This window comes from Talpa occidentalis, unplaced genomic scaffold, assembly GCF_014898055.3.
Source record: "Talpa occidentalis isolate TD23 unplaced genomic scaffold, MPIMG_talOcc4v2.1 talOcc4.12, whole genome shotgun sequence".
Lineage (NCBI taxonomy): Eukaryota > Metazoa > Chordata > Mammalia > Eulipotyphla > Talpidae > Talpa > Talpa occidentalis.
The window spans coordinates 9383086-9403875 of NW_023601212.1; the positions used below are offsets into that span (position 1 = coordinate 9383086).

The window sequence follows — 20790 nt, forward strand, 5'->3', positions numbered from 1 at the left end:
AAACGACAGCCTTAAGCAAAAGGATGCCTGATGGAGTGAGCTCCTCGAATAACGTTTCAGTCAACATGGCCGGGCTGCCTTTTTCTCATCAACATTATAATAAGATGACACTGAACGAGCTGATGTTATTCAAGGGCCTGCTGTATTTACCCCAGATAAACCAGAGCACGCGTCCACAGACCAGCCCCGGCTGTGTTCCTGACACCCCCTAACTGGGAACATGCACTGTCCATCAAGTAAACAAATTAGCAAGCGTGGTCCATGGACACAAGGGACATTCCTCAGCCGTGAAAGGGGGCGAAGCACCCAGACACACACAGCACAAATGAACCTCAAAATCATTGTGCTGAGCAGAAGAAACCAGCCATGAGAGACTGGGCTACCTAGGGAAAGCAGCCCAAATCAGCGATTGCCTGGAAACGGGGTGGGGCAGGATGGGGAATCATTGGGAGTGATGCGTGTGCTCTGTCCTGATGGCTGTCCGGGTGTGTGTGTGTGTGTGTGTGTGTGTGTGTGTGTGTGTGTCGCATCCAACTTACACTTTAAATATTTGTGGCTTATTGTATGCAAACTATACCTCAATAAAGCTATAAAAACAAAATGAATAACCACAAAAAAACCACTTAGCCCCGGACACAGGATGCCCGGGAGACAGTGGGGGGCAGGGTGTGTGTGCGGTGGGGGATTTCACATCCATAATGGGGTGGGGGCCAGGCATTCTGGGTAAGGGAAATCTGAGAAGAAGCTTCCAGAATGGAGTCCAGGGCCACAAGCTTGCTCCGGATCCTCCTCCTCCAACCCCTTTGCCTTCCCCCATCCTGGGAACAGAGCTGGCTTCACCAGCCCGCACCCCACCCATGTCACCCGAAGTAATTCCTTAACGTCCCGCACTCCACCAATGAGACACAAGATTAATTACGGCCATAAACACATTGGGCATTGCCTAAATATTTCATAGATCTGTGTGTGCACTCACTCACGCGTGTGCTCCTGGGCCGCAGGCTGGCACACACTTTTTTTTTTTTTTTTTTTTTTGCTTTGCTTTAAAGGAAGATGCAAGTGGACAAATGGGGAGCTCCCTCTACTCCTTTCTCTTTTTGGTCTTTTTTTTTTTTATTCTTCCCCCTGCTAGAGGGATTTCTAGGAGAAAGGAGAGCCTTCAGCCTGGAGGTTGATGGAGGGAATCTGCGTCAGTAGCTGAGTTTGCAAGGTGGCTGCTGTGCTGGGAGGGTGAGGAGGTGGCAGGGCATCTGGGCCATGACCTTGTTCTGGGGGAAATTGAGGACCCCTGTGTCATTATGGAAAGTGGACAAGAACCCTCGGCCCCTTCCCAAAAGATCAATCAATACTCATTTATTCATTAGACAGATGTTTCCTGAGGCCATTCTGAGTGCAGACTTGGGATCAGAGAGACCCAACCTCTTGCTAGTGTGACCCTGCCTTCACCTCCCGATTTCCCCGTCTGTAAGATGGTGATAATAATAGTATCCCATACCGTGGGCTTCTATGAGGCCTGAATTAGATCTAAAACCCTTACAAAGTTCTCAGTGTGGGGCCAGGTACACAGTGGGTGCCCTGTCAACTTAGTTATCAGCAGGGGGTTATTATTAGTGCTTGCTGAGCCCAGGCCCCCTCCTGGGGCCTGAGATGGGCAGTGAACAAGATGGATAGTTAATAGCACCCCAGGCTCACATCTATTTCTTCTTTCATCTTTGCACTTTACATATGGAAGCTCAAAGTCACAGAAAGGTTTGGCCAGGGACTCAACTCAGGATGTAAACAAAGGAACTCAGAGAATCTATAATTTCAGTGTCTCTTCCCTTTGCTAATGCGGAACCTGAGGCCCAGAGGACAGGGAGCACTCCCAGGATCCACTTCCAGGTCTAGCTTTGGGTCTCAAGAGGGACCCCAGATTTTCTCACTGACTTCCCTGTCTGTCCTTGGCACTGCAGCTACAAGAGCCACTATTGCTCCTGCCTGCAATTTACCAAATGTGACAGCGTCTGGGCCCTGATGTTACAGCCTGAGTCAGTGGCATCTGCAGGGCTGTCACCTCCCATGCTGGGTCTGAATGATGAACTCAGGGTGCGATAGCCAGGCTCTGACTGTGTGCCAGAGTCCAGCTGGCCATGGGTTTCTGCAGCTGTGGGGGACAGCTAGAGACTCTCAATGACCCCAAAGGTGGACAGATAGAGATCTCATTAGACAGATGTGGAAACTGAGCCTCTGAGATGGAAAGAAAGTCTCCCCCTGCCCCTCCCTCCATTGCTCAGGCATACAACTCAGTCCCGTCATGCCAGGCTGGGGGCTGCAAATGACACGTGACTGAGATGGGCTCAGCATTCCAGGCAGAGGGAATAGTATGTGCAAATGTCTGAAAACAAGACAGTGCCCAGACTGTGTTGGAAGAGCGATAAGGAGCAAAGTGAGAGGGAGTGGATGCTGGGAGCCCTGGAAGACTGTAGGGACAAAGTGACAGGACCTGTTCTGGGTGTTCACTGGTGCCCTCTGGTGGCTGCTGCAGGGAGGACAGACCGGGGCAGCAGTGGGGAGTTCTAGTTTTACTCTAAGTTGAAGAGGAGACATAGGAAGGCTTTGAGCAGGGGAGGGACAAAATAGGATGGACAGTGGCCCGGGCAGAATAGTATCCCCCAACAGGTGTCCTCATCCTAATCCTTCTAACCTGCAAATATGCTACTTTACTGGTATAGTGGGGTGAATAACCCCCCATTCATGTCCACCCAGAACCACAGAATGCAACCTTATTTGGAAAGAGCTTCCTTGCATATGTAATTAGTTAAGAATTTTGAGATGAAACCATCCTGAATTTAGGGTGGGCCCTAAATCCAGTCCCTGGTGTCCATTTAAGGAGAGGACATAGATGGCCACGTGATATGGCCACAGACGGTGATACCTCCCAGTGCTCCCGCCAGGTAAGGATACAGACAGCCTCGTCATGGTAAAGACAGAGATTGAAGGGAAGCTGCCACAAGCCAAGGAACACTGGGGCTGCTGGGAGCTAGTGAGGGGGTCTATGTACTTAATCACAATAAAAACTATTTTAAAATTTAAAAATCAATAACATCCAGGGATTATTGCTTGGGGGGAAAAGCTGAAAGTGTTGTGGAACTAGAGAAAAGTGGTGCACATAGAAAATACACTCAATATGACCAATTCGTTAATTTTGTGTTATGATTAACTTTTGGTTATGTAAACTCCCCCCCCCCAAATAAAACAAAATACAGCCATACATCACTTAACAATGTTTTGATCAATGATAAACTGCACATAGGTCGATGTCCCAGGAGACTCTACAAAACAGCCTAGGTGTGAGGTGCACTGTACCATCTAGGTTGTCATTACACTACATGATATTTGCACAGTGATGCAATCGCCTAATGACACATTTCTCAGAACATATCCCCATCATTATGTGACTCATGACTGGAATAAAACCTCTGCTGCCATCTCTTTGCCTCGGGTTCCCTCCTTGATATTCTGGTGCAATTGCTTCAGAATTTTCTTTGCCGTGTCATTGGTCTGCAGATTTCTCATACCCTCATTCATATATCATGGGCATCAGTCTGCTTCTGCTCTTGTAGCTGGCCTCATCCTTTATCATGGCTGCATAGTTTTCCTTTATGCAAATAGCAAGTGCTGCCTGCCCCCTGGTGGTGGGCTTATGATAGTTTTGCTATCTGTACTTCAAAGCCCAAAAGGTGATCCAACATGTCTCTCTGTTGCTTTAAAACAAGGGCAGAGGCTGAATTGGGTTTATTTTGAAATTCAGCAGATGCTGTTGATACATTCCAGTGTCCCTCCAGGTAAGAAAGTGAGTGTTCGGTGTTCCTTCCCCCTCATCATGCTCTCAAGCCAGGGAGGCTGTCCAGGGCTCTCGTTTGGCCTTTGGGCCTCTGCCCCTCCTCCTAAATGCTGCCTAGGCAGATTTCCCTAGAGCCTCTTAAATTAAAAAAAAACAAAATCCAGTGACGCACAGGCTCTGCATGACCTGTCTGCATCCCCTCCCTGCGGTCACCACCTCACCCCTCACTCACTCTGCTCCCCTTGACTCACTCTGCTTCAGTAACCTGGCTCCCTCAATGTTCATCCAACAAGCCAGGCCAGGTCCGGCATAAACCCCGCACCCCAGGGCCTTTGCATGAGCTGTGCCCTCTTTCTAGATTTCTCCTCCTGTTCATCCCCTTTTCCAGGCAATGCCTCAGTTTTCAATCACAAGTCCAAGGTCATTTACTCACTCCAAACTTATTGAGGGGCGAGAAAGAGAAGAGGGGGTCCGAGGGAGAATGTGTGAGAGATTATTTAATAGATTATATAAGCCAGGGGCAGGAGGGCACAGAGAGCTGGGCTTGAGCGGGGCTGGAGGCCAGAAAGGCGTCTGACCGGGGTAGGGGTAACTGGCCCCTGAATTACGGAGCCCTCCAGGCCCCACCCATGTGCTGGCTCTTCACATCAACACTCGCCAGAGATGCGGGAAATATTTTCCCTTCAGCTGACACTTTTGGCAAAATACAATTCCTCCAGCTTTTTTCCAAGCAAAAAACATGTCCATCAAAACCGTCCCCGCAATGCCTGCAGGAGAGACAGGCCGCTGGGTTTGGTCTGGAGAGCATGGAAAGGAATCCAGAGAGAGACACAGACACCTCATCTCTCTATAGTTGGAGGGGGACATAAAAACAGTAAGAATAAAGTAAAACAGCAGCTGCTTGCTGAGCACTGATGGGGGCCGTGAGCACAGCTCTGTGCCTGCTTGTGTGCCTCCACAATTCCACTATGATACCCCCACTTTTCAGATGAGGACACTGAGGCCCAGAGAGGGAAACACACTTCCCCAGGGTCAAACAGCAGAGTCAGAATTTGGACCCTCATCCTACTTGCCTTCTCCAGGGATGCCTGGAAGCGTCCCTGCCCAGAGGGACAAGGGAGGAAAGGAAACAGCCCAAAGGCTCAGCATAGGCAAAGGTTTCACACTTGTTCCTTTTAACAGCTCCTGCTTCGGTTCGTGTCCCTCAGTTAAGTCCGTGTGGACCCCAGAAGGAGGTGCACAGCTGAGAAGTTCCCTGGTCACGGTGGTGATGGGGACAGTGCACTCTTGGCATCCCCCAGCTGACCAGCCATGCCGTCTCCTACTGCCCACAACGTCCCTGTTCCACCCTAGACCCCATAAGTCCCCAGGCCACGGATGAGTGTGACAGCTGTGCAGCCTAAAGCAAGTTGCTTAACCTGTCTGTGCCAGTTTCCCTGTTGTTAAAATAGATCTAAAAAATAATCCCTTACTTTTCAGTTTAAAATGTTAATGTTCAAAAAACATTTGGGACAGGGCTTGGCACAACTGTAGGAGCTTGCAAATGTGGGCTATAATTAGGCAAAGGATCCCTGATCAAGCAGTAGGCGAGGAAGAACATCTTCCTTCCTCCCGGAACGCCGAACCCGGAGAGGCTCGACCTCTGGAAAGGTTGCAGGAAGGCGGCGCTGCTCCCGGAGTCCCAGTGGCCGCCTGCTTCCACCGCGAGGGACTGGCTTTTCTAGAACGTTGCCCCTCCTCCCAGCTTCAGTCCCGAGCCAGCGCGCCGCATAAATCCCGCTTTACGGCTGTTATTGACGGCGAGCGGAGAGAGCAGTCCTAGCAAGGCCCAATTAATTTTCCCGTCTGGCATCTGTGCGCCGGGCGAATTTCTGAGTTCCCGGAGGGGAGGGGGCAGAGCGATCTGGGCACAGGCCAGGCTGAGGACAAGGTCATGGGCAGGCTGGGGCCTTCTAGACCCCCAAGCCAGGAGCACTGTTCAGGGCTTCCCAGATGTTGAGCTGTGGGCTCTTGTCTGGAAGGAAGAGTAAGACATGGCTGTACACTCTGGGTATGAGGTGGGGGTTGCAATTTTTAATTTGGTTGAAATGAGGGTTTCACCATGGAGACGTTTGAGGGGAAAAAAAAAAACAAAGAAGTGAGAGAGGAGGGAGCCTTGTCACTCTCTGAAGGAGCAGCTCCCCAGCAGCGGGCACAGCACGTGCAAAGGCCCTGTGGCAAGATGGTGCCTGTGTGTTGGAGGGGCTGAGAGGCGGCCCCAGGGGTAGGTGAGGTGGCAGGCGGCAGGGAGGGCAAAAGGGTGGAGGTGAGGGCAGGTCAGAGATGGTGTCCAATCGTGCAGGGTCTGTGGGCTGTGGAGAGGACTTGGTCTTTGACCTTGAAGGAAGGGGCAGCCCTGGGGGACTGCAGGCAGAGGTCCTGCTCCCCCATACACACACACACACACCCACCCACACACACCCCCCAACACAGACTCAGGTCTCAAGGGTGCCCTCTGCTGGCCATGGAAGAACAATTGGAAAATCCATATTGAAAATAAGTTATTAATTCTCCCTGTTGGGGCCCCAAGCTATGAGTCGGTGGATCCTTGCTCTTTAAAAGGACAATTAGCCCTTGCAAGAGGCACCAGGGCCCTCTTTCCTTTCCCAAGGTGCTTTCCGACTTCCTGCAATGGTCGAAATGGTCTATCTCTTCCCTGCCCCACCTGGGAGTCCCCGGGAGCTGTGACTTCTGAGCTGTGAAATGTGTCCGACAGTGGTGGAGCCGCATTTCAAATTCACTTAACTTTTTCATTTATTTTTTCTAAATGTGGAAAATACACATAACTTAAAATTCACCATCTTCACCATGTTTAAGTGCACAGCTCAGGGGCATTAATCACGCTGACACTGTTGTGCAACTCTTCCCGCCCTCCAGCTCCAGAACACTCTCATCTTCCCAAACTGGAACCCTGTCCCCATTAAATGCTAAGGCCCCTTCTCTCCCCCAACCCCTGGCACCCACCTTCTACCTCCTGTCTCTAGGATGTGGCTCCTCTGGGGCCCTCCTGATGGGTCACACAGGATTTGTCCTTCTGTGTCTGGCTTATTTCACTGACCATTGTGTCCTCAAGGCCCATCCACTCTGTGACCTGTGTCAGAATTTCCTTCCTTTTCTTTTATTTTTTTTTTAAGATTCATTTCTATTTATACAAGAACTGGGTTACAAGCCACAGGCATGGGGAGTGAGAGGATTCACATGAGACAGAGCGGGGAGCAGAACAGGCAGACAGACCGAAAGCACTGCTGAGGGGAGCAGCGGGCGAGACAGGAGAGGTCTGCCGCGCCATGTGGGTTGCTCTGCAGCCGGCCGGGAATCGAACCCGGGCTGCAGAGGCTGCGAACAGCTTCACAGCGCTGTGCTCAACCTGCTGCGCCACTGGGGAGGCCCTAGAATTTCCTTTCTTTTAAAGACTGAATAATATTCCATTGTGTGGATGGACGGCCATTCAGCCATTTCTGGACACTTGGGTGGCTGCCACCTTTTGGCTATTTTGAATCATGCTGCTATGAGCATGGATGTACAAATATCTCTTTGAGACCCTGCTTTCAATTAAATTTTACTTAATTTTAATTAATTTAACTTAAATAGCCATGTGTAGCTAGCAGCTACTATATTGGCCTTAGAAGAACTGATGGGGATAGAAGAGAACTTTCTTTCTTCAGTGTAATTGATGCCTTCTCTGAGCCAACATATGACAATGGCTAATGGAGGTGTGTCAGCAGCTATTGGTAACCGAGCACCACCAAGCCCGGTGGTTCCAAATAACACATTTACTATCTCACAGTCCTGCAGGTTGGGCATCCAAGCATGACTTAGTGGGCGTCCTGCCTCAGGGTCTGTCGTGGGGGCTGCAGTTTTAATGTCACTGGGCAGTGGTCTCATTAGGGGCTCAGCTGGGGAATGATCTGGCTCAAAGCTCCCTCAGCTTGTAGGCAGCGTCCCTTTCCCAGGACTAGAAGCCTGAGCTCCCTGGATTCTTGCTAACTAACAGCTGCATGTTGCTGTCAGCTTCTGGAGCCACCCCTTGTGAGGATTGTCCCAACATGACTGCTTACTGGTAAGACAGGAAAACAGTGCAGGTCTGCTTGCAAGACAAAATCTTATATAGAGTGACAAGACCACAGAAGTGACATCCTCGGCCATTTCTGTTGGCTAGAAGCAGCTCACAAGTGCCCCCACAAGGGCAGGCAGGAAACTTGAGAGCCCCAGGTAGCAAAAGGAGAGAGAATGTGCAATGACTGCGGACCCTGCGGGGATTCTAGGAGGGGACAAGGGACAGAGAGAGAGAGAGCTGAAGGTTAGAGAGTTTGGAATTGAAAGGGAGGGAAGGAGAAAGACTTTAAATTCCACACATATTTTTGGTGCCTTATTTTCTTCCTTCCTTCTACCTGGAAAAGAGCCAGTCCCGAGTCCTCTTGGTCTGGTGACCATCTGCTGTGGTGGGGGGAAGGGGTGCTCAGGAAACTAGGGGAGCCCAGAGAAGGTCCTCGATTCACCCTGGGGGTTAGGAAAGGAAGCGCCTGTACTGACCCCCAAGGATGAGCCAGCGCGGTGGGTGGGATGGGGTATGAAGGGGGGGGACCAGCGAGGGCAGAGGCTGGGAGGCCTGGAGGAGAGATGAGAGACATGCACGCCTGGCACAGAAGCCGGAGAAGGGACAAGCAGTCACTTTGCCTCTGAGGTAGGTGATGCCACACCCATTGTGCAGATGGGGAAACTGAGGCTCAAAGAGTGAAGCCAAGTGACATGGCTAAGGAAGAAGAGCAGCCTCATTTATAAAATGGATGTTTGGGGTCCTCTGCCCTGACTCTGTGATCCCACAAATGACCTTGAGATTTACAACAACAACAGGACTATTTGTTGAGCACTTTCTAAGTCAATGCTTTAGACACATCAGGGCTTTAGACAGCATTTGGGATCACATACTGTACAATACCTGTTTTTTACATTTTTTAATAAAAAATCAAAGAATAATATTAGGGACATGCAAAAATGAGAAGAAAGTTCAAATGTTAGTATCCAGCAATAGTTTTATTAGCACACAGTCACACCCATTCATTTACATATCATTTACTGCTGCTCTCATACAACATTTCACCTTCAGAAATTTTGATTTTCTGACCCTTTGAGAGTCTCCCACTCCCTGATGTTCATGTATTAACTCCTTGCAACAGCTCTCCACGTTAGGTGCTATTGCCTTCCTCTGTTTATACAGATGGGGAAACTGAGGCAAGCAAGGTTACTTGACATAGCTAAGGTCACAGTAGGTCAGAGGTCAGCCAAGTGAGGATTTGAACCCAAGCTGCTGGGCTCCTAGCACAGTGCTCTCGGCTCTCCCTCACCCCTGCCCATGGGTGCTGGGTGGTCCAGCTCTTTCTTCCCCCACACTGGGGAGGGGGAAATGCTCAGCATGTGTCCAAGGCATGCTACTGATTCTGCCCTGCTCCCTCTTCTCAGGTCCATCTGGGAAGACAGCCAATTAAGAGCAAATCAATTAAACCAACTCCGTGCTGGCTGCTGCCCTGTTTTTCTGACCTCAGTCAAGAGGCTCACGTTCCGGGTCTGACCGACTTTGGTTCAAGCAAATGCACTTGTGGGCAGATCTGAGAAGGGACTGCAGGATCAGGAATCCGTACCAAGAACTCTGACCCAGTCCTCTGGGAGCCTGTGATACTGCACTGTATAATCCAATCACCCTTGGGAAAGGCAAGGTGGCAGGTAATGCATGCGCAAAGGCTGGGCAAGAGGATCCTGTGGAAAGGAGAGCCTGTTTTGCAGAAGATGAGCTGCTCAGTGTGACCGGGAGTGTGAAAGGAGAGGCAGAAAAAGAAGGCTATAATTTGCTCATTTCACCTGTCAGTCAAGTGATGAAGGTTGCTGTTTCTTTGTCGCATGCTGTCTGAGGGATTTGACACCTGAAATGGGAGCATCATAATGCAGACTCTTCCTGCTGCATTCAGACCTGGAACTAGATGAGGTCAGAGCTGGGGCAGACTTCTTGTTAGAGCCTCGATATGGAGCCTGAGAATAGCAAAATGCAGAAAAAGCTGAACAGAGACACAGAGAGAAATGAGCTCCTGGATCCAGCCATGCCTGAAGTCTGAATCCACTTATAACCTGTGCATATGTTTATGGCTTGTGTGTGGTGACAAAAATAACATTCTCACCAAATATTTCCTGATCTTCATCCATTTTCCAGGATATGAGAGATTATTTTTCAACAAATGTCACTCTCTCCCCCAAACTCTATGGGAGGAATATACTTCCCTGCCCCGATGATATCAGCCCCAGCCATGAGACTTACTTTGGCCAAGACAATATGAGGAAAGTAAGAGTGCTGATCCCGAACCCGGGCCCCGAGGATGCATGCTTTGCTTACCCTCTTGAGCCCCTTTTAGCCCCCGAAGCAAATATGCGTTGAGTACCCACTAATCCGAAGAAGATGAGAAACACCTGGATCAGATATGGACACAATTCACAGACTGCAACCGAGCCCAGCTAACCCGCAGTTGTGAGAATGAGAAAGCCAGTCAGTCCTCGCGCCACATCATCGCCAGGTTCTTAGAAACTGTGACTTTAGGGGAAATAACACAGAACAAAAGCAATTTTGCCCTAGCTAATGGATATAAACAAGACTGACGTTTCTCCAGCATAGTTCTGGTTCCAGAATATCACCAAACTTCTAAATAAAGACTCAGAGCTCTTCTCATCATCAACGATCATTTGTATTCATTCATTCATTCACTTTTCCAAACCCCTTATTTCAAGTTCAGGGCCTCAGGGGGCAGCTCAGAGGACAACCCAGGCAGGATGCTCTTCTGTCACACGCCCCATCACTAATCCTGACTGGACAGTGGAGACAACCATGGAGCTTCACGTGTGTATCTCTGGGATGTGGGGGAAACTGGAGCATCTGGAGAAAACCCTCTCAGAAGGGGAGAACATGCCATTTCCACCCAGTGGCCCCAACCAGGAACCGATTTGTCTCTTCTCTCATCAATGTTAGAACAAAACAATGTTATTCCAGGACCTGCTGTGTCTCCACTGCCCCGACCCTTCTGGGTGCTGTGGGCTGTCAAGTCTTTCAGAAGCACTGTCTGGTGCTTCTTCCCTCCACAGCGCTCTCACTTCGAACACACCAGCCACATCCTCGTGACAGACTTGTGTCACTTAAGGATGGGCACGAACTGAGAACTCCTTTGTTAGGAGATCGTGATGTCCTGCTGACATGATTTACCATGATTACAAACCTAGAGGTACAGCCTTTACACACCCAGGCCTGTTGGGAACCGTTGTATATGCTGCCATGCTTGACCAGAACGTCGCCAAGTGACACACAACTATATTGGACTCTGAGATACCATCAAATAGGAGAGCCATTTTTATTTTTTAAAGATTTATTTTTATTTAATTATGTATACAAGAACTGGGGTGTAGGCCAGAGGTGAGGGGGTGAGAGGATTTACCAGAGACAGAGTGGGGAGCAGAACAGGCAGATGGACTGAAATACACTGCTGAGGGGAGCAGCAGGTGAGACAGGAGAGGTCTGCTGTGCCATGTGGGTAGCTCCCTGGCTGCGGATCAAACTCGTGCCACAGTGGCTGGTGATAGCTTTATAGCACTGAGATTTTAATCCCTGTGCCACCAGAGAGCACCCCCCCCCCATTTTTATTTTATATCCTGCTAAGGAAGAAATCAGGCCTGTCAATTAAATCACGACCCAGGTGAAGGAGACACATCCTAATTTCAAAGATGTTCAAACATAAAAATTGCACATTTCAGAATCAGTGAAAAGAGGTGAGTTCATTGTTTCATGACTGTCTCTTCTGTAGACCTGGAGGCCGGGCTTTGCTGGGCTTGGTCCTGCTGAGTTTCCACTGCCTAAAACAGAGTCTGGAACGCAGTAGGTACTCAATGTTAGTTGAATGACTGAATGAGTAAATGAATAAGCTGTGTGACTAGATGCTCTCTTATTTCATCCTCGCCATCCACTCATCATCAGTCTCTGAAATTTTCAGATTGGAAACTAGACTCCAAAAATGGTAGGACTTGCCCAAGGTCACACAGTCAAGCCCAGGATTGGTCTCCCTGCCTGGGCTGCAGCTGGTCACCCACTGCCAGCTGGTTCCAAATTGGGGCACCCATGTCCGACTTCACCCCAACATCCTTCTCCGCTGGCCGCACTTCCCAGAACCTGTTTTGTGAAAACCTAATCACGCCTGCCCGAAAGTCGACATCAAAATTACTGCTGAGCCCTTGACTCGGGGTAATTAAGAGCATTTTGGGACGCCTTGCTTGATTAAAAGCAGATCATCCGTTCAGAATGAAAATTCAGAAGGCAAATTGCTTTTGTTGCCGCTATGATGCTATTTTAAACCCACGCGGCTCTCGAGCTAATACAGGCCCGTCACTTGGGCTGTCAGCTCGCTCAGGACCCATTTGCATGGTTTCCCGACTGCTGTTTACTGCCTTTGCCGCCCCGCATCCGGACCCGGAGGGACACCTGTCAGGGAACCAGACCCAGCGGGACCTCGGGGTCGGCCTCAGCATCGCCCCCAAACTAGCTCCTATTTTGGGGTCACCCAAGTGTTTGCCTGCCCCCTGTCTGAACCCCAGCCTCTGCCTCCTCCCTGATCTCCCTGCTCCCAATCCCAGCCTGCCCATCCTGCCCCCCCATTCAGACGCCCCGCCCTCCAGTTTGCCCAACTAGCCCTCCTTGGCTTTTCTAGACTCAGCTGGGAAGTGGCCTCTCCTGACATCCAAGCTGGCTCTGGGGGCTCCTTCAGCTGCCTGTGCAACTCCCACTATTGCTACATGCAGATCCATGTTGGAACTGCCTGGTCACACTTCCAGCTCCCCACTTGGTCTGTGAGCTCTGAGAGGACTGTGCTCAGTCTTGGTTGTCACTGTATCCCGAAAGCCCAGACTAGTAAGGCATTGAGGAAGGGACGGTTGGTACTGAATGAATGAATGAATGAGTGAATGAATGAATGAATTGGGGTGAGAGGTACTAGGGGCCCCATGGTTCTAGAGACATCAGTCCCTTTCCCTGAAGCTCACCATTTGCAGGGTCCCAACAGGGACTCCCCTGCTCTTGCTGCTTCAGCCCCTCCCCTCCCCACCAGTAAAAGGATCCTCTGAGAGGAGGGAAGGCCAGTCCCTCAGTCCCATGCCCTCCTCACCCACACACTTCTGGCAAGTCCACGTCACATTACGTGGCCCCTTCTACCCCTAGAACAGAGGCGCTAGCCCAGGCACAGGAGGGATGTGAGCGGGAGGTTGGGCTCCAAGGAGGGACCCCCTGGGGAAGACCATTTATGGGGAGAGTCAGGCCTACAACTTGGTGATTTTGCCATCCAGAGGCCCAGCTGACAACATCTATCAGTTTTAAAACCATGAACAGACCCTTTGACCTGGCAGAGTCACTTCTAAGAATTAATACTAACGACCTAAGGCCACAGTTCTTACCCAGGGCCCTGACCCGTGGGCGGTGTCTGGGGACAATCTGTGGTGGCCACGACTGCTCGCCATGCCCCAGAGCGCCCCTCCCCTGCAAAGAAGGCTCTGTCTGCAAACCTCAGCAGCGCAGAGGTGGGGGCAAGGAGGGAGCCCCAGTTGTCAGCTACATTTGGAGACACTCACTCCACGTAAGTCTTAGGTGTGACTCTAACTCCCTGCGAGATGGGCACAAACACCATCCCATTTTCTGGATGTGGAAGTCGAGGCCGCAGCTGCAAAGCCCTGCCCCAAGGCCGTAGTCTCCTAGGTCAGCTGGAGCCCCCCACTCACAGCTCTGGGCCGAGAGACCCTTCAGCTGTCCCCTCGTGTCTCTGCAATTCCCAGGTAGCTGCACCCCATGACTGGGAGCCTTTGGGATCCAGGAGGCGGTGGCTGAAGTTTAACTTCTCCATTGTGGACTCCAAAAAGGGAGCAGGTGTTAGCAGCTTTTCGGAGGAGGCCCAGGCTGGCAGCTTTTGTGTCCTGAGCTGGTAGAATCCTCTGCTGGAACCGGCCTCCATTCAACCCACTCAATTCCACATTCCACCTTGCGCAGGCCACATTCTCCGCCTGAAAATCCTCCATTCTGCCCGGCTGGCCCCGGAATGCGGGAGCTTTTGTTCGTCTTTTCTTGGCCTCCTCTGCTGCGGTTAATCTAATCGCTTCCTCCGGGAGCTGCAGGCGGGAGGGAGGGGGAGAATAAATAAATAGGGAGGGCAAAATAAAAGATTCTCCCAATGTTCGGCAGAGGTTTCCATTGAAGGGGATTTTCGCCTGCCACTTCGAGATATTGACAAAGGCAGGCAAGGGGCGATGGGCAGGCTGGGGTGGGGGGTGGGTAGCTGAGGATGCAGCATTGGGCGGGCACATGGGCCAGGGCAGCTGCAATGAGCTAGTCACAAAAACAAATTCATCGGGTCTGTCTTTGTGCCCGTCTGGCTGCCAGACACTCATTAACCCATCCAGGGACTCAACCATTCATATTTCCCAGTCGCAGAGGAGGAGGGAATGCTGGTGAGTGGGGGTATGAGAGAGCCCAAAGTTGAAGAAGGAATTGGGAGGCAGAGACCACCCTGGTGCCAGCCCCCTCTCTTGCCATGACTTGCTGTGTGACCATGGAGAATTTGTCTGCCATCTCTGTGCCTTGACAATATTTGACTCTTTGTGTTCCCACATTAGAGGGGTATAGGGTCTGGGGTTGCGCAGAGGATGTAAGGTGTTTTGAGGGCTCCTTACCAGAGGCAGGAAGGAGAGGAGAGACCGGAGTGGGGGTGGGAGAGGGGCTAGCCAGAGAGAGGATAAAAGCCATGGGCACAACCAAAGGTTTCTTCCCAGATGACCTTGGGGGCCCCCTTCCTTCTCTGGGTCTCTTCTGTAATAATAATCCATCCTATGTATGTAGTTCAACTCAGTACTCAGCTCAGTACATTGATTGAGCACCTACTGTGTGCTAGGCTGTGCCTTGGAGGGTACAGCGTGGGCAAAGACTGGCAGTGGGGACTGGCTTTCAGGCACAGAAAGGAGCCAGGGGGGTGGGTGTGGGTAGAGGCTGGCGACCAACAGTCAAAGCCCACATTGGTCACACATTAGGATAGGGGGGCAGAGAGTCACTACCATGGCTGCTTTGGTCTTTGGGGATCCCCACCACCCAGTGGATGTTCCTCAGATGGAAAACCCAAGGCTGCTCAGTGGCGAGCACAGCCAGACCAAGGTCACGGGTACATGGAGCCAGGTGTCTGCCAGAGCAGATCAGGTGATTGGGAGGCCAGGGGATGTCCTCACACTCATGTCCTTCCACAAAAACTCCTTGTACAATGAGAATGCAGAATCTGGGCAATATTTTGGTGTTGGAAATGGGGGTGGACATCGAGTGTAAACTTCAACTCTTAGGGTTATTGGTAAGTTTTGCTCAACCATTTAACACCAGATATTCAGCAGTGACCAAGACAACCATGACTCTTAGACAGGGAGACATTAAACATGGGGACATAGCAGCAACGCTGGTGGATGGAGCATAACGGGTGATCAGGAAGGGCCTCTTGAAGAGGGGACCTATGAACAAGGAGCTGTTTAGAGAAGGGGAAATAGGAATAGCAAGTGCAAAGGTCCTGAGGCAGATCGGTGCCAAGTGTCTCTAACAACCAAGGCAGAGACAGGAGCGATCTGAGTGACAGGAGTAAGCAGCAATAGCTGAAGGATTTCTGTAGATGCACAAGGCAGAAGTCTGACCCAACCATGGGAGGCATCATGGAAATCTTCCTGGAGGAGGAAGATGTGGGATTGCAGCGTGGGCAGAGAACAGGACTATGATCAGCCTAGAGTGAAGGAATGGGCAGCTGGTGGACAGAATGAGGACACAGAGGCAAGATCGAGAAGCTTCAGCACTGAGCCCACTTTGCTGGGCCTGAGAGAAGCATAACGAGGGTTGCAAATAGAGACAGAGTGACCAGAGGCTCATGTCCACCCAGTCTAATGCTGAAGAGTCTGTCTGCCAGGTTCGAATCCCAGCTCTGCCATCCTTGTGCTGCGTGACCTTGGGCAAATCATCTCCCCTTCTGGGCTTCAGTCCCCCCGTCTGTAAGATGGGACAGCAGAGTGCCAGCATCACAGACCTGCCTGGGCATGAAACGAGTCCATCGGTGACAAGCTTACACCCTGGTGCAACAGAAGGCAGAAGTCAAAGGCTCATTTACTCAGAGTAAAACTTCGCCCCTAAAGATCCTGCACCCCCTTCTCTCCTAGCCACAGGCTTTTATTTTCTTTGATGACACATGGCTTGTGTCCCTGGGTGGGGAATCTCGCTATTGTCAGGAAATGAACTGCAGCCACCTGAGCTTGATTGCAGCCCCTCTCTGGGGTGCACTCACCACGGGAGTGCAGTGGGGGGGCGGAAACCCCAACCAAGGGGGCAGAATTAATCACAGTGCCATTCAAGGGAGGCACCTCAGTCATTGCAAACTATTTAATAACAAAAAAAGGAAAAATGTGCACTGCCTCCCTGAGCAATTAGAGGGAGGCGATTTGCATTCAGTTATTGTTTCTTATTCTAATAAAAAGTGCACAATAAAATCCTGCTGTCAGATGCCAGTCCTGGGTTCAAGGCAGAGAGATGTACCCCAAGGAAATGATGCCTCCTTGGCTGGGGTCTTCACGCCCCAGAGTCTCGGGTTTTCCCTCTCCGGGGCCACTCCGCAGTCTTCTGCCCTGTCCTCTGTGTCACTGTCCTGGTCTCCTGTCTGGGTCAGCCTTCACACAGTAGGGCCACAGAAATGCTGGCTCAATGAACTGAATCACTGCCAGGAGCCACAGAGAAGGAGGAGGCAGCAAGCTGGCTCCATGTCATTTGTTATTTTTTCCTTCAGTAAATATTTATTGAGCACCTACTGTGTGTCTGAGCCCCTACTGGGTGCTGGGAACACAGAGGAGGCCAAAGCAGACTTTTTTTCTTTAAATGTTTGTCTGTGCAAGGAGATGGGTGGGCTGACAAACAGGCTGATGAGAGCTATTTGGGAGCCTGCAGGGTGAGGCGTCTGGCCTGACCAGGCAGGACTCCTGCAGATGGTGACTGACACACTTGAAGACAGAGCTGGAAGGAGTCAAGAGAGGGTATGTTGTGGAGGGTACAATAAAGTCCTGGAGGGAGGACCAGGACTCTTTTTGGGAATCAGAGGGCGCATGAGGGAGGCTGGGGGACCTAAGGATGGACAGGCTATGTTGGGGTGAGAATGAAGTGGCGCTGTAGGCTGACATCTCCACCTCGGGGGTGGGAGCACAGTAGGGCCACCTCAGAGATGAGACCCATGAGGAAGAGCAGGTTTGGGGGCAGATGCGAAAGACATTTTGGCTCTGAGGATGGAGGACCCTGGGGTGGCGGGGGTGGCGGAGGTGTCGGGGAGAAGCCTGGGTGTTGACTGCGCCTGCGGGGAGGGGCCGGGCTCTGGGCATCAGAGGCACGCCGCTGCTTCCTGTCCCCAAACGCCCGCCCCATAGCCCCCACACAGCTCCGTCCTCTGCCCTGGGTTCCCACTGTGCCTGCGTGGCCCCCATTACAGCTCTGAGTGTGATCTGCCGTCACTGTCTGCTCACTGTGGGCCCCCTGAGACTACGGCTGGACCCCCCAGCCCTGCAGTGTCCCCAGCACGCTAGACCTGTCTGTTACAGAAGCTCGTCTGTCCTGTCACCCAACAGAGCTCCTGGCAGACCCCAGGGCCCTTTGGCCGGGGCCAAACCTTTGACCCCTGCGGTCCTTCAAGGGGACCCACACCCAGAAGAATTTCAGGAAGCAGGCCTATCAGCACCTAGGAAGCCCCCATCATTTCCAGCTACCAAAGCCCCCGAGGAAAACAAAGACTGAAGAAATGACGGTTTATTTTAACAGACTATTTCCCGTGGACACCCCGGCTCATGCCACAGACGGTCCAGCGCTGGTAACTGTGCTCTTCACAAGGTCGTTACATGATCTGCTGTGAATTATTAATTCAAGATGCACTAGTGATGGGACGTGTGCATCTATTGACAAGAAAGAACTGAGCTCCAACTCTGTACCAGGTAGTATTCTAGGCACTGAGGGTGGGTGGTAACCAAGACAGCCCTGGCACCGCCCAGTGGGAGAGACGGATATGAAACGCATAATCAAATAAATAGACAAAATTTCAGACAATGATAAATTCGGGACTAGAATAAATAGAAAGATGAAGTGGAGAAACCCAGGAATGCTACATAAGCCGTGGAAATCCAGGAAGGCCTCCTGAAGGTGGTAATATTTGAGCTGAGAAGATTGGAAGTTGAGATGGAGCCAGGCAGGTGGCAATCTGGGGGAAAGGCATTCAAGACAGAAGAAATCATATGTGCAAATGTCCTGGGGCAACGCCAAGACAGTGTGTTGGAGGAAGAGCAAGCAGATCTGCAGAAGGAAAGAGGAGGAAGAAGTGAGGGCAGGGGAGGAGCAAGGCTGCATTAGCTGCTCAGTGCAAGGCCTTGGGCTTTGACTCTGAGGGAGGCGGAGCCCCCAAGGGTCTCTAACTTCTTGTCCCTCCCCGGTCTTTGTGACCATTACACCCACAAATTCATGCAGAAAGAACCTCTAAAGCATGTTTTCAAGCTCTCGGGGAAGACAAGATGATGGCCCTCTCCTACAGGGCCCTGGCGAGACCCTAGTTCCCCCCATCTTTCCCAAGCCCCTGCCCCTCACTTCTGCAGCTGTCTCCACCGTCCCCCATGGGCCAGGTCAGGGTTGGGGGTGGGTGTCTGGGAGAGAAGCCACAAGTCCTCAGAGGTACCTTCTGAGTTTCCACAAGAAGGGTCACGACTCCGTCACTCCTTGAAGGATTTGAGTTGAAATTAGTCTAAACCAGGCTGAGCCTCAACCACAGACTGAACCCCAACCCAGCTGATCCCTGAACCTAAGCTGTGACCCTCAATCCCACTCCACTCTGAGCCTCAGTTTCCACATCCATCACCAGAAGAGAGAGGGCCCCGCCCAATCCTGCCATCTCTGAATCCAAACGTGAACATTAGGTTTAGATTTCTCTAAGGATTTCTCTGCCCCTTTCCATGCCTCAGTTTCCCCACCTGTAAAATGAGAAAATTGAAGCCAGGGCCTGCCTCGGCCGAACGCGTCAGCTTGGTCATTTCCAAGAGGGAAGGAGTCTTGCCCCGGCTTCTCCCCACAGAGCACTCAGGACTGGAGGTTTCCCAGGATCCAGGGCAGCCAGTGAGCAGGTTAGAGTTAAGATACCGGGATGATGGGCCTCGAACACTAGTTTTGGAGGCCCTGCCGGGTGCTCCATCTCCTGCCCAGCAGGGGCCGCATTAGCTGCTCAAAACCCATTCGAGGAAATTAGAGCAGAGGCCTCTGCTACAATCACAGGGTCATTCTTGTCTCTGGTTCCAGGCTCTCCCGCAGGGATGACAGCCCAGCAGCGGGTCTGGGGGGATTCAGGGCATTGGGGGGTCCCAGCCGGCCGGCTCCAGACCCAAGACTTCTCCAAGCCAGACAGAGAGGGGAGAAAGAGGGTTGGGAGCCTTAAGAAAGTTGCTTCTCTGCTCCAGCACCTTCCATGGCTCCCAGCTACCAAAGACTTCAGTCCAAATGTTTCAAGATAACAAGCCACAGTGAGTCACGACAAAACCTGCTCTATCCCTCTCCATCTTTCTTCCCTCAGATTTTGTGGGTTTCCTGATATCCTCCAGCCTCAGTGACTTATGAGGCAAAGTGGGTTCCGGTTTGCATTTAGCTCAGAAATGGGGTGGACTTTAGGAATGGTTTGATCCAGCATTTCAGCTTGTCACCAAAAACCAAAATTCATCCTTTCTATTGAGTTCTAGTTTCAGCCTCTTCCAAAAACTCCCCAAATTTTCCACCTCCAGATTTTTGCTCATACCTGGCTGGCCTATTCCCTCCCTCCTAGCCCCTCTTTCCTGATTCCTTGACCCAAGTGTTATGCCCACAAGCACTAGAGCAGTGGAGTCCCTGGAAAAAAGAGGTCAGAAAGTTGGTTGCTATCCAAGCCAAGATTTCTCTGCCCCTTTCCATGCCTCAGTTTCCCCAGCTGTAAAATGAGAAACTTGAAGCCAAGATCCTCAGAATGCCTTTAGCATTCATTAAACCTGGGGCCTTCACAGGGGGTGCTTGTTAGGGATGAGGTATGATAACAGCTGACATTAGCATGGACTTCCTATGAGCAGGCTCTAAGGATCATGCTAGGCCCTTTGGGCAGTGATCAGGTGAGGTCTGAATCCTCACCTCCTGTATGCAGTAGACATTAATGTAAGCTCCATTTTACAGATGAAAAAATTGAGCCTCTGCAAGATCCAACCTGCCCTAAAGGTCAATCACCATACCATAGCATCTCGGGGTCTCCTGACCAAGATCTCTGGGTTCAGATCTTCAGTCCATACAACCAGGAAGCAGTTCTCTTTGCCTCTCTTTCTCCTGCCTCCCTGTTCCTTTTTTTTTTTTTTTTGTGTGTGTGTGTGTGTGTGTGGGACCCTCGCTGGCGGGCAGGGAACGAACTGGCAGCGCTTCAGGGGCTGCGGGCAGCCTCCCAGCCCGGCGCTCAACCGCTGCGCCACCAGGGGAGCTCCCTCCCTGTTCCACTTTTAAGGACCCTTTTTAAGTACCTATTGTTGCACTGCAGTAACAGAGAGACATCTGTTCCACCAGATCACCATCCTTCTCCCCATAGAATTTGTGAGTTTCCTAAATTTCTTCCAGTCTACAAGTATTTACAAGGCAAAGTGGGGCCATATTTGGTTTTAATTCAGAAGTAGTTGGACTTCAGGTAGGGTTTGATCCAGCATTTCATTTCAACAAGTTCAGCTAGGTTCATTTGCTCTTCCCTCTATTTAATCTTGTTCCTTCAGGGCTCAAGTGAGGCTTCAAACAAGTAAGGGGCAGAGAGAGAGAAAGAAACTGGGCTGCATTT

At 51.2% G+C, this 20790-nt stretch overlaps 1 protein-coding gene across 1 annotated transcript in view; it reads right to left on the reverse strand.

The window, feature by feature from the left end:
- Window positions 1-13948: 13948 nt before the first annotated feature.
- TINCR (TINCR ubiquitin domain containing) overlaps window positions 13949-20790 on the reverse strand; it is a 63102-nt gene continuing 56260 nt past the window's right edge. Inside the window, exon 3 of the mRNA XM_054693066.1 lies at window positions 13949-14038. The gene's annotated coding sequence lies outside the window, so the exon portion shown is untranslated. The remainder of the gene's footprint in view (window positions 14039-20790) is intronic.